The sequence below is a fragment of the Macaca nemestrina genome, chromosome 2 (genome assembly GCF_043159975.1).
Source record: "Macaca nemestrina isolate mMacNem1 chromosome 2, mMacNem.hap1, whole genome shotgun sequence".
Lineage (NCBI taxonomy): Eukaryota > Metazoa > Chordata > Mammalia > Primates > Cercopithecidae > Macaca > Macaca nemestrina.
Window position 1 is genome coordinate 29,634,331 of NC_092126.1, and position 13,471 is coordinate 29,647,801.

At 34.7% G+C, this 13,471-nt stretch overlaps 1 pseudogene; it reads right to left on the reverse strand.

Moving 5' to 3' along the window:
- The window catches only part of LOC105465814 (UV excision repair protein RAD23 homolog B pseudogene), a 110,619-nt pseudogene that overhangs the window by 92,599 nt on the left and 4,549 nt on the right, over positions 1-13,471 (reverse strand).

The window sequence follows — 13,471 nt, forward strand, 5'->3', positions numbered from 1 at the left end:
TGTCATTAACCTTTTGGGATATTTCCTTTTGATCATATTTATATGCATACATCATATCAGAAGTATTTGCCATGTTGCTAAAAGGGTTCAGAATTTTCATTTTTTAATACCTGCAAAATATCACTCAGACCATGTATACTGCACTTATTTAGCAAATGTTAGCTATTTAGGTTGCTTCCAAAAGCCTAAATAAAGCAGGTTAAAGTGCATGTGGAGCCACGCAGCCTGGTTCAAATCCTTGCCTCTCTATGCACTAGCTATATAATCTTGAGCAAGTTACTTGACTTCTCAATGTTTCAGTTTTCTTATCTGTAAAATGAGGATAGTAATGTTAACTAGCACCATAGATTGTTGTGAGGATTAACCTGCATTAATTGAAATAAAGTATTAAACATTGTCTGTAGATAGTTATTACTATCATAAGTAAGTCTGTAGTGAGTATCTTCATACATGAGGCATGTGCATTTAAAAACTTACATCCTATGGCACATTCCCAGAGATAAGATTACTGAGTTAAAAGACATAAATAATTTTTGTTCAAATAATAAATTCACATTGTCAAAGTATTTCCAAAAAGTGGTATATAGGTTTACATGCCACCAGTTACATGACAGAAATCATTTTCCAATACACCTTTTCTGACTTTGTTAGGTATTAACATCAAACTTTCTACTGCTCATAAGTATGTTCCTCAACAATTTCTAATCTGCTCATATACCCACCTATTGAGTTTTTAATTTCAGTTAATTTTTCAGTTCTGGAATTTCCACTTGATTCTTTATCACAGTTAATAGTAATCTGCTGAAATTTTCTATCTCCTTATACAATTTTTAAAAGATATCATAGATATTTTAAAATTTATTACTCCTATATCTGGATCTCCTCTAGCTCTGTTTTCAGTCATTTTTTCTTGTCTTCTGGTATGCCTGGTAATTTTATTGAATGCCAGACATTGTGTATGAAAAATTGTAGAGATAATTTGGACCTCTGGAAGATCATCTCTTCTTTAAGTGATGTTTTACTTTAGTTTCTGACAGGCAGTTAGGATCTCTCTTAAATTCTTTGCTCTCAAGCCCTCTCCACTGTGGAGCTCTCCAGTGCTTTTAAACAAATGTTTGGTAGGTTTTTTTGTTTGTTTGTTTGTTTGTTTGTTTGTTTTTTGAGACGGAGTCTGGCTCTGTCGCCCGGGCTAGAGTGCAGTGGCCGGATCTCAGCTCACTGCAAGCTCCGCCCCCCGGGTTTACGCCATTCTCCTGCCTCAGCCTCCCGAGTAGCTAGGACTACAGGCGCCCGCCGCCTCGCCCGGCTAGTTTTTTGTATTTTTTAGTAGAGACGGGGTTTCACCGTGTTCGCCAGGATGGTCTCGATCTCCTGACCTCGTGATCCGCCCGTCCCGGCCTCCCAAAGTGCTGGGATTACAGGCTTGAGCCACCGCGCCCGGCCAACAAATGTTTGGTAGGTTTTATTCAACTTTTCTATTGTTCTACTTGTCCTTATAGGATGAGCTGATCTAAATGTAACAGCTGAAAGTGTAAGTCCATGACATCAATTTTTAAATGATTAAGCCTAAATATAACACATTTTTTCATTCTATTGTATATTCATTTGATTATTATTAAGGCTGGATTTTTATGTGCTTGCAAATGGGTTATATTTCATATTTTATGAAATGTGATTTCATTCTTATCTCATATATTAGGTATGAGTTTGTATGAGCTCTTGTGAAATAATCATATCAACCCTTTGTTATTATGTTCAAATAATTGCAATTGCACCTAGGCGACTGTTTGCTTGTTACACTGTTGTTTTAACATAATCCAGTGTTTAATACAATCAAGTCTATTTTACTGTTCACTTAGCAATTTTGTTACAATGTTTTAAGCCTATAAAATAAAGTCTCATTAGACTTCCTAAGGTTTGAGTTTGGGTAATGCATTTTATGTATATAATGAGTGTAAAAGCTGATTTTTTTCCAAACTGTTAGTCCATATATTACAAAACATTTTCCCTCTCCTTTAATTTGTGGTCCGGCCATTACCAAATATTTCATTTTTATATATAATTTGTTTGCCCACATGTTTTGCCTCATTAATATATTTATTTTGGTGCCAGTATGGTTTTAATTATTATAACTTTATATTTTAATATTTGATAAGAATAGTCACTCATTATTCTTCTTTCTCAAAAATTGTACTTCGCTATTCTTGACTACTTTTTCTTCTAGAGTTATAATAAATCAAATTCCTCTCACCACTACCTCAAAAAGTAAAAAATGAAAGGGAGATTGTTATTATATTTCCATTAAACTTGGGAAATAATTAACAATATAAAAATGTTATCCTTCACACTTGAAACCAGTCTATGAATTTGTTTTTTATCTCTTTTAAAAGTTTATGTGTGAGTTAATGATTGCTGACATTTACACTGTTGACTTATGTTAATGTTTGTATGTTTTAATATTTTACTAATTATTATTTAGGTTTTCATTGACTACTTTGGAGTTTTACACTATAAAAATATTTTTTCAATACATAATGTTGTATCTCTTTTTTCATTCTATGTAGCTTTTCTTTCTTTGGTATGTTTTATTACATTGATCAGAGTTTTATAAATACTATTAAATAATATTATTAAGGTAAAATCATTATAGCAACTTCCATCCTATCTTGTTATAAATATGTACATTTTTAGTATTCTGAACTAATTTTGATATTAATAATTAGGATACAATATTTATTATGTTGAAAAATATTTTATTTTTTCTATTTTCACCATTTTATCAGGAACAGATAGTAAATTTTCTCTTCTGCTTTCAAAAAACCTATTAATAATTTATTTCTTATTTAACCTACTGATACAAAGTACTTCAGTTGTGTAGTTCCTAAATTTGCAAACTTTTGTACTGCTTGGATGTATATTATTTTGTTGTGGTAAATAATACTGTATTTTTAAAACAGAACGTACAAATTATTTTTTATTTGAAGTTATTTAATGCATAATCTTTCAGCACTATTATTCCTTCAGTAGAATGACATTAGTAACAAGTATAAAATAGTCCCTTTTGTCATGTTTACTGTTTTGGAGTTTTTTTGCCAAAAATTCTGTCCTGTTTGATATTCATATTGTATTTTTGATTTGGACATGAACATGTTAGGCTGGAAAAAACTTTGCCATTAAAAAATATTTCTGTGTCCTTTTTCTTTAAGTATGACTTTTTTAAGCACCATCAAATCATTAGACTTTCATTTTAATTTAATCTAAGGATCTTTCCATTTGAATAAGAAAATTTAAGCCATTTATACTTGTCATAATTTTTAAGCTTGATTGAACTTAAACTTTCTTCTCTTAAATCGTTCGTTATTGTTGTCTTTCCATTTTGTCTTTTGAATGGACTATGTTTGTCTTTTTATCTTTGATAATTATTTAGAAAATAGATATCCTGCTTTCAATTCAACTAGTGCCAACACTAAATTGTCTACAACTATACTTACATGCATTCTTATTTAATGACTTGAAAATAAAGCAACAATGCTGCTTCTTCTAATGCTTTTATTTCCTTCCTCTCCTCTTTCCACATTGTGATCACTAGGTATAGATGCTTTATTTAAAAATGTAAAACCCTCCAGGATTATTTTACTGAAAACATTGCTCCCTTAGTAAAAAATATCTAGCTATCAGCATCAATTCCCAATTCGCTTTGATTTCACTATATTTCACTTATTTTGTCTTTTCCTTCAATGCTTAGTATTAATCTTTTTTACTGGAATTTCTTATTCTTGAGTTTTTATACTATCTCACCTCTCAGTGATCTGGACAATACTTCTCTGCAATTTTTGCAGAAAAGACTTTTGGTTGTTATATTCTCTGATACCTGGAAGATTTTGTTATTCTGTTGCTTTTATGCATAAGTTGATAATTGGGTAGGCATAAAACGTTTTATGGAACAACTCCATTTCTACATAAATAGCTGTAGTTCCAAATATACCATCGTGTTAAAACTAATACTAGCTGGTACAATGAAAATGACGTAGCTAGTGCATCAGTGGTGTTATCTCCAATTCCATTTGTAAAATGGCAGCAAGTAGAAGTAATTGAACTCTTATAAGGAAACAACCAGACTTTCTAGTATACTTCAAAGTTGTTTCTCTTAAAATTATGTGGACATTTACCTGTGTTCTTTAAAAAGTTCTTGTTCTATATAAGAAAGATGAAGGCAATCTACAAAAGCATATATGTTTTTCCTTCACATGTGCTTTAAGACATTTTCTTTGTCCCAGAAATTTAAAAATTTATTTATTTATGTCTTGTATTCCTTAATTTTGCTCAAAAGAAACCCAACAATGTCAGTGTAGTTGTTACATATGGAAAGTTTTCTTTTATTATAACTAAAGTTTTTACTTCTGATCCATCTGCTCTATTTTTAAAACACTCATTATTTTATCTATAAATTCAAGAAAAGAATGTTTATTTAACAATAATAGTAAATACTATATGTTAAGCTATCTCTTTGGGGTTGGGTAACAACAAGATGTATATTGCCATTAAGTAGCCCACATTCTAAATTAGAGCTCCATAATTGGTCATCTAATTACCTTTTATCCATTTAACTCTATTCATTTCCTTGGATGTTTAGACTAGTTATGAAATTTTTCCTCTATATCTTTGATTTCTATTTCTGCAGAACAGAACTTTCATCTAGTACATTTTTTCATTTGGTTACGATCTATTCTTATTTTCATCTGTTCTTGTTTAATTAAAAACAATATAGTCTCTCCTACTATCTTGTTATAATTACATTCCTAAGAACATTCATATTATCAAATTGGTATTATAAAAACAATTATTTCCAGAGGAAAGGGGGCTAGGGGCCAAAGAGTTTCAAATGCATAACAATAAAATAATTTTACTACAATCTCAACAGTAAGTGTGTTTCTGTATCTCTAAATGTTTTTTAACTGAAATTACAACTAATGAATTGGTCTACAAAAACAAGTATATACAATTCTAAACATTACTGATCAAGTAATGGAATACCTACTACATAAAATAAGATCAGTCCTTAGATAAGAAATTTCCAGGACCATAAAATAAATTACATCAGTTTGTGACTGCCCATGGTAAAAACTGTAACAGTAATTGAGCAACTAGCCATTCAAATAAACGTATTCCCATTTTATTTTTTTATGGAATAACTCCATTTCTACATGGATAATTCTAGTTCTAAAAGTGCCATCATGTTAAAACTAATAATAACTGGTAAAATGCAAATGATGTATCCTAATGTATCAATGGTGCTATCTCCAATTTCATCTATAAAATCCTCAGGAAGTAGAAGTGATTGAACTCTCATTTGAAAACAACCACAGTTTCTGGTACACTTCACGTACTGGGAGATGTTAATTGCTCCACCTCCAAAAGCTGCAAGGAGACCCCATGAAGTGGGAACCCAAAAGGAAAAGAACCCATGCTTTCAATGTGCTTCCATGAAATTCTCCTTTTCCTATAAGCTCACAGAGTCAGCTTCTGGCACTTACAACTAAAAAACAAAGGAGAAAACAGAAAAGATCAAAGAAAAAATACCTGTTTGGTGCTAACATACTTCAAGTCACTCATGCACTAGGCTCAAGAAGCCATCAGAGGGGAAGTTTTTTATGTTTGACCATTAAAATGCAGAAATAAAATTCTGGCCAGGAGCAACTTTGACTCTGTTAGCAGAGGAAACTCTCAAGATACTTCAAGGTCAGCAACACAGAAGACCATATGATAGGGTTTGGCTGTGTCCCCACCCAAATCTCATCTCGAATTTTCACATGTTGTGGGAGGAACCTGGTAGGAGGGAATTGAATCACTGGGGCAAGTCTTTCCCATGCTGTTCTCATGATAGTGAATAAGTCTCACAAAAAAGAGGAGTTCCCCTGCACAAGTTCTCTCTCTTTGCTGGCTGCCATCCATGCAAGACATGACTTGCTCTTCATTGCCTTCTACCACAATTGTGAGGCTTCCCTAGCCACGTGGAACTGTAAGTTCAATTACATCTCTCTTTTGTAAATTGCCCAGTCTCAGGTATGTCTTTATCAGCAGTGTGAAAACAGACTAACACACCATAGGATCATGTTAGCGAGCAAACTGGAATTGAAGAAGCAAACCCTCCATCCCTTCCAATAACTAAAAGTCTTATTTCTTATATTTTTATTGTTGATAGTTTTCTTTTCAGATGATTCTGAAGCTTTTAAAAAGTAATTCAGTAGAAGAGAGTTCATCTACTGAAACTCACTTTGTGTCTTTCTAGAGTCCCCTAAATTGGAATCTTAAAACATGCATATTAGGATAAAAAAGCAGCTTAAAAACAGTTTTGTTAAATAAGTCTATTTTTTAATTCAATGAATGATTTTAAAAATTAGCTTCATTGTTTTTTAATTTACCATCTGTTAACTCAATAAATATGAGTTCTTAAAGTTATCCTAATTGTCTTGGAATTTGCTGTTTTTGAAGTTGATTAAAATTATTTAAATTAATTTTATTGTATATCCAGACTAGAACAAATCATGTCTGGATTTGAATAGATTTTGGCTAATAATTTATAAATAAATGTGCCCATTTCTACAATGAACCATCTTTGTTTATGGCCCTTAATATGTATTAGTCAATATGTAGACATGCAGAGAAGAGATGCTGATATTAGATAATCAGAGAAGTAAAAAACCAACACAACAATAATTGTTGCCATTAAAAACTGTGACCAAATGCAAACTTTTTGTGAACTCTGTCTCATATCTAATGAAGAGGAAATGTAGAGTGGTCATCAACTGTGATGCAATTTCTTTTCACTCCACATTACAAGAGATGAAAGAACATGCTATGTTTCTTTAAACATCATCCTGCCTCTGGTCACAGTTTATTGGAATAAGGGTGGTCACTGGACCCAAGCAGGCCAATCAGACTCTTCCCTGAGAATTGTGAAAGACAGGAAGATGGTCCTTTCTCAGGGTGGATTGACTGAAGATGGCTCAAGAACAACTGAAAACCATGATTCACTGTGTGAACTGAGGAGGTGGGGAGCTGGACTACTATGGGGAAGAAGACAAAGATGAGATATGGAGAGAAAGAACTGACTTGGTTCCCTACAGCACTTCAATAGTTCCTCTATTCCTTTTTTTTTTTTTTTTTGAGATGGAGTCTCACTGTCACCCAGGCTGGAGTGCAGTGGCACAATCTCGGCTCACTGCAACCTCCACCTCCCAGGTTCAAGTGATTCTCCTGCCGCAGCCTCACAAGTAGCTGGGACTACAGGTGTGTGCCACCATGCCCAGCTGAGTTTTGTATTTTTAGTAGAGACGGGGTTTCACCATGTTGGCTGGGATGGTCTCGATCTCCTGACCTCATGATCCGCCCACCTCAGCCTCCCAAAGTGCTGAGATTACAGGCATAAGCCACTGTGCCCGGCCAGTTCTTCTATTCTTAAGGTTCCATTGCATCCCTGATTTTGGATTGCATGAAAATTCCCAATGTGCTTTGCTTAAGCTCACAGAGTCAGCTTCTATCACTGCACTGCAGCCTGGGTGATAAGAGTGGGGCCGTCTCAAAAACAATAAAACAAAACAAACAAAAAACTTGAACTAAATGCACAAGTAATGTTTGTTTAAATAGGAATTTCCAGACATCACTTCTCACTCTGCTTTTCTTTAAACATAACTTTTAAATTTAATTAATCATAGAAACGTGGTCTTGCTATGATGCCCAGGCTTGACTTGAACTCCTGAGCTAAAGGGGTCCTCCTGCCTCAGCCTCCTGAGTAGCTGGGACTATAGGCACATGCCACTGTGCTGAGTTTTACATTTTAACATGTAATGTACCTATTTGTTTATTTTATGGTTATTGTTTTCTATGGCTCATCTAAGAAATTTTTGTCTATCTACAACTTACCTTATGTTTCCCTATAAAAGCTTCATACTTGGATCTATAATCGATTGCAAATGAATTTTGCATATGGTATGATATGGATAAATGTTGTTGTGGTTTCCCAAGTGGATATCTATCTATTCCAGCATTATTTGTTGAAAACACTTCTTGCTGCACATTGGATTACTTTGGTGAAGGTAACAGTGGGGCGAGGGTATGGAAAAGCCATCTGAAACTAAACTAATGACTTAATACTAAAATGAAGAGGTAGAGGTAGACATTTTATTTTTATTAATTGTATTAATGAGCTTAAGGAAATGGTAGCAGCTTCTTCACTCAATAAAAATGGGGGTTATTCATTCACCAGAATTTGCTTCCATGAACTCACATGTAATACACCTAAGACCTACCTGAAAACTAAGTCAACTCATTGTTTTGTTCCATACTGTTGCCTGCTTACCCCTTTTCATTATCTGTATAGTGTGTATCCATTTATGTTTCAAACATTAATGGGAACGAGGCGTGCTGGGATCCAGGCTGGGGCTGTATTCGTTAGGTGAATACATTTGTCCAAGATTATTAAATAAACACAAACTGATAACCAAATCAAGGGAAGATTCAATTGATGGTCCTGCTTGTTTCTTTGTCCCATTTTGTTTTGTACTAGGGTTTTGTCTTTTCAATTGCATCAACCAACTTCCAGATTATCTCATGAAGATCCTAGAGTAGTAATATTATTGTATGTCTGAGATGACTTCAAAGTGTCACCTCAAACATACAATAATGATTTTGACTGATTCTCAAAATCCACTGATTCCCATAGCATAAGTCACAGATCACTTGCACATACATTACCTTCATAGCTGATATGGTTTTGCTCTGTGTCCCCACCCAAATCTCATGTCAAATTGTAATCCCCACGAGTTGAAGGTGGGACATGGTGGGAGGTGACTGGATCATGGGGGTGATTTTAATGGTTTAGCACCACCCCCCTAGTGCTGTCTCAAGATTTGATGATATCTGATGGTTTAAAAGTGTGTGACGGTTCCTTGTTTGCTCGCTCTCTTGCTCGCTCTCTCTCTCTCTAGTGCTGCCATGTAAGACATGTCTTGCTTTCCCTTCAACTTCTGCCATGATTTTAAGTTTCCTGACGCCTCTCCAGACATGTGGAACTGTGAGTCAATTAAACCTCTGTTCTTTATAAATTACCCAGTCTCAGGTAGTTCTTCATAGCAGCGTGAAAACGCACTAATACAATAACACACGTGGAAAATATTTAATATTTGCCCCAAACACTGAGGTAAATAGGTGAGGCAACTGGCACTGGGACTGTGACCATCTTAGGTCCTTCTCAGACCCTGCTTTATCACCTTGAGGGCTGAATGTCTCAATGTCTTAGAATACTGGTTATATTTTTGTAACATTTTTGGATCATTCATCTCTAAATACATCTTAAAAATGCTCAGTAGTGGTAGGAGATCTATAGTTTTGGCTAAAAAACATCCATTTTCCTTATTTCTAAAAAAATTAATTCCAATTTGTCTTTGAGAACCATCCCATCTTCACGTCCAAGCCCACATGGTTTGAGTAGAGTGACTGTACTCCCAAATCCAATGTGGGCATTTGACTCAAGCCTGCTGAGGAGTGAATCACAGGTGCTGACCATGGTGATGAGTGCAGGTTTGGGCACCTGACATAAACTAATACAGTCAAGTTGGGCGTAGTTCTTTAGCTGGAAAATTAAGGAAAAGGAATACTCTTTGTGCTGGGGTTTCATGTTAGAAGAATGGAAGCTAGGAGAAAAGGCAGATTAAGAATGAAGTTCTTAAAAATGAATTCCTTAAAGGAAAAACCAGACTAAGAATAAAGTTAAAAGAGAAGAAAGTGTAACCAAAAGATGGCTGATGACATTATTTGAACAGCTAGATCTAAATATGCCTTAAGTAGTCCTTGCATTGTATTTTCCAATTTATGTGCAGGGAGGGGAAGAGAGGGGGACAAAAAATGAAGCAAAATAAAAAATAAAATCTTCCTTTTTAAATTGGATTTTTGCTCCTTACAACCCAAGCCCCAAATCTATGTGGATTGCTGAATAGCATCTGGTTCTACCAAATCTGAATTTCTGGGCATGGACTCAAAGAACCTGCATTTTAAACAAACACTCTATTTAATTCCATACACACTAAAGTTTAAGTTTAAGATCACATCTTTGTTTTGTGGCTGTGGAAACTGAGACTTTAACAAAGTGTCTTTCCCAAGATCATTCAACATTATCTATTTATTCAAGGTGTGGAGGATTATCAGTGAAAAGGACAAAAATCTCTCTCTTTATGGACATTAATAAGCCAGCTGGTTAGTAACAGAATGGAAATAGAATTCAGTTCAGCTATTTTCTTTTTTATGACTTGATTTCCCTAAGGTCATGCTCTAATAATTTTCTTCTTTACCCCAACACATTTCTGGTTTAAAATCTGAACATTTAAATGGCAAAGATTCTACACTTGGGCAGCATTCATAGCACATAAAAACAGGAGGTACTTTCACAGTTTTGAGGTAAATGTAACTAGTGTATATGGTCTGGTAAGCGTAAGCATTTCCACCAACCTGATAAAGGAGAGAGCGCAGCAGAAGGAAGAAAATGCAGTTCCCATTCTTCCCCACAAAGTCCCAAGTGGCTGAAAGATCTTTTAAGACTCTTGTTTTTCTTTAAAATTCATGCAAAATGCTACAGTTAATTCCATTTTATGTGTGACTGTTTCCATAAGAAAATAATTTCTAAAATCCTCAAGTAAAAAATAAATATTCCAAAAATAGAAGCCATAATACTCCTTTGGCTTGTGTACCCCCAGCACAACATCATGTCATCCAGGAGTAAGTACTTATATCCCACTTACATCCTAGTAAATTCATTTTTCTATTCTGAAGCACTGTGCATCTACTAACCCCATCTACTAACTGTTAGCATCCCTGTAACATGGATGAGGAAACTGAGGCATAAAGAAATTAGGAGATTTGCTCTAGGTCACATAGGTAGCAACTAATCAAACCAGGATTAGAATCCAGACAGTTGGACACCTAAAGTGGCTTTGCCTAGATGTATTTATTTACTCCAAAGTTCACGTAAATTTGCTCATGCTGCCGCTTCATATTCAAAACTCACAGAACACATAAAATGGATGATTTTTGTTGGTTATAAGTTAGACAGAAAACTCAAGAACGCTGACTTTCTTTTAGTCAAGAAGATTAAATAAAATTTGTAATCTGTAGAGCCAAGTTGTCAAGAACTTAAAGACCTGATGGCCCAGTGAATTGAATGACTTTTAAGAATATGGATGTATCCATGGGACCAAATCTACAAGAAAATGGTCAGCATGTGTTATGAAAGGATACGTAGTATTTCTAACATTTTAATGGTTATAGGAAAGTGTGGGGTAGTGCTGCATATTTCTGACTACTGAGTGGAAGGCAAGTCTGGCATCAAAGCAAGAGAGCAGCTAGGAAGAGTAAGCAATTAGTGGACTCAATTAAAAAATAACAAAAATTAAATATCCTCAAGACAGTCCTTAGGCACATGGCTATGGGATAGGTTGAGATAAAACAGACAATAGTCTTCCTTTATTTGAGGTTTATCTTCTGGAGTTTCAGTTACCTGAGGTCAACTGAAACTACCTGAGGTCAGTCTGAAAATAGGTGAATACAGTGTAATAAGTTAACTTTGAGAGAGAGAGACCATAGTCTCTTTTATTACAGTGTATCATAACTATTCAATTTTATTATTAGCTATTGTTAGTAACATCTTACTGTGCCTAATTTATAAATTAAACTTCATCACAGGTATGTATGTATAGGACAAAACAGTATACATAGGGTTCAGTACTATCCAGTTTCAGGTATCCACTGGGAATCTTGGAATATATAACTTGCAGATAAAGAGTGGCTACTGTTCTCCAATGGATATAAACACTTTGACCTTCAGTAGAAATACACATGCAAAAGCTATACAAAATTTGTCTGCAGGTCAAAACTAGCTTAAGGAATAACAGCGTACTTTAAAATATGGATAAATTGACAACATTTAATATTCAATTTTTCATATAAATCTAAATTTCCTGCTTTTCTTTGGAGAACAGAAGATCTGACATTTGGCATCAATGCCATTTACTATCCCATTTGGACAGAGGATATATTCTTCACATTGCCATAGCCGCACCACTGCTTATGGTCTTAACTTGGTCTGCTTTAGTCAGGTACATCCATGCATGGCCCAAGGTAGACATAAGAGTTTGCAATTCCTGATGTATGGGATAATGTCCAAACTCTAGAGAATGTCTGCAAGGCCCTTCAGAATTTTTAGCCTTTACAAAGACCCCATGTGCCAGCCTCACTGAATTCCTTACAGTTCCATAAACAATAAGCTTTGTCATGTTCAGTGTCTTTGTCATGTTCAGTGTCTTAGTCTCCCTGCTTGAAATATCCTCTCTCTACCTCCTCTTTCTGCCTGGAGAAATCTCACTTATCCTCAAGACTTAGTTTAAGTGTCAATTCCTTTACTTTTCTAAATCCTGCCAGCTAGCTATTTGCTTCTTTCTAAGTGTTCACATAACACTTTGTGATTCTATTAGCATTATAATGACTTCTTATTCTGTCTGCCCAATCGGAAAATGTGTTTCTTGAAGAGGAGAACTCTTAATCATCTCCACATCCCCAGTCCATAAAAGAGTTCCTGGCTTCTACTAGGTAAAAAATGAATATTTACTGAATGAACAAAAGTAGGATGAATGAATGAATGAAGGATTTTTAAAATTTGTGTTACAAGATCATATAAGACATTTGACGTTCACAGCAAGGGAAGTAGCTACTCAAGACCAAATTTCAAATTTTGATAATGATCATGACATTTTCAGATAACAGTTGTTTAAAATGCCTATTTATTATACCCTTGCCAGGAAAATAAGTCCTGAGAAAACAGAATGTATATAATATTAGTAAATATAAAAGAGTGACATAAAAACAAACCACACTTTGTTAGGGGATCTAAGGGTACAAGAGGTTGTAGTGGTGCATTCAAAGAGACAGTAGAGAGTAAAAGAAGTCACACAATGTGTTGCGGGAAGTCAGGGACCCTGAGCGGAGGGACCAGCTGGAGCCGTGCCAGAGGAATGTAAATTGTGAAGCTTTCATTTTACTATGGACACATATGAGTTCCCAAAATTAATATTTTTATAATTTCTTACACCTGTCTTTACTGCAATCTCTGAACATAAACTGTGAAGATTTCATGGACATTTATCAGTTCCCCAAATCAATACTTTTAAAATTCTTATGCCTGTCTTTAATCTCTTAATCCTGTTATCTGTGTAAGCTGAGAATGTCCATCACCTCAGGACCACTATTGTGTTAAACTGTACAAATTGATTATAAAACGTGGGTTTGAACAACATGAAATCAGTGAACCTTGAAAAAGAACAGAATAACAGCGATTTTCAGGGAACAAGGGAAGACAACCATAAGGTCTGACTGTCTGTGGGGTCAGGCAAAAAGAGCCATATTTTTCTTCTTGCAGAGAGCCTAT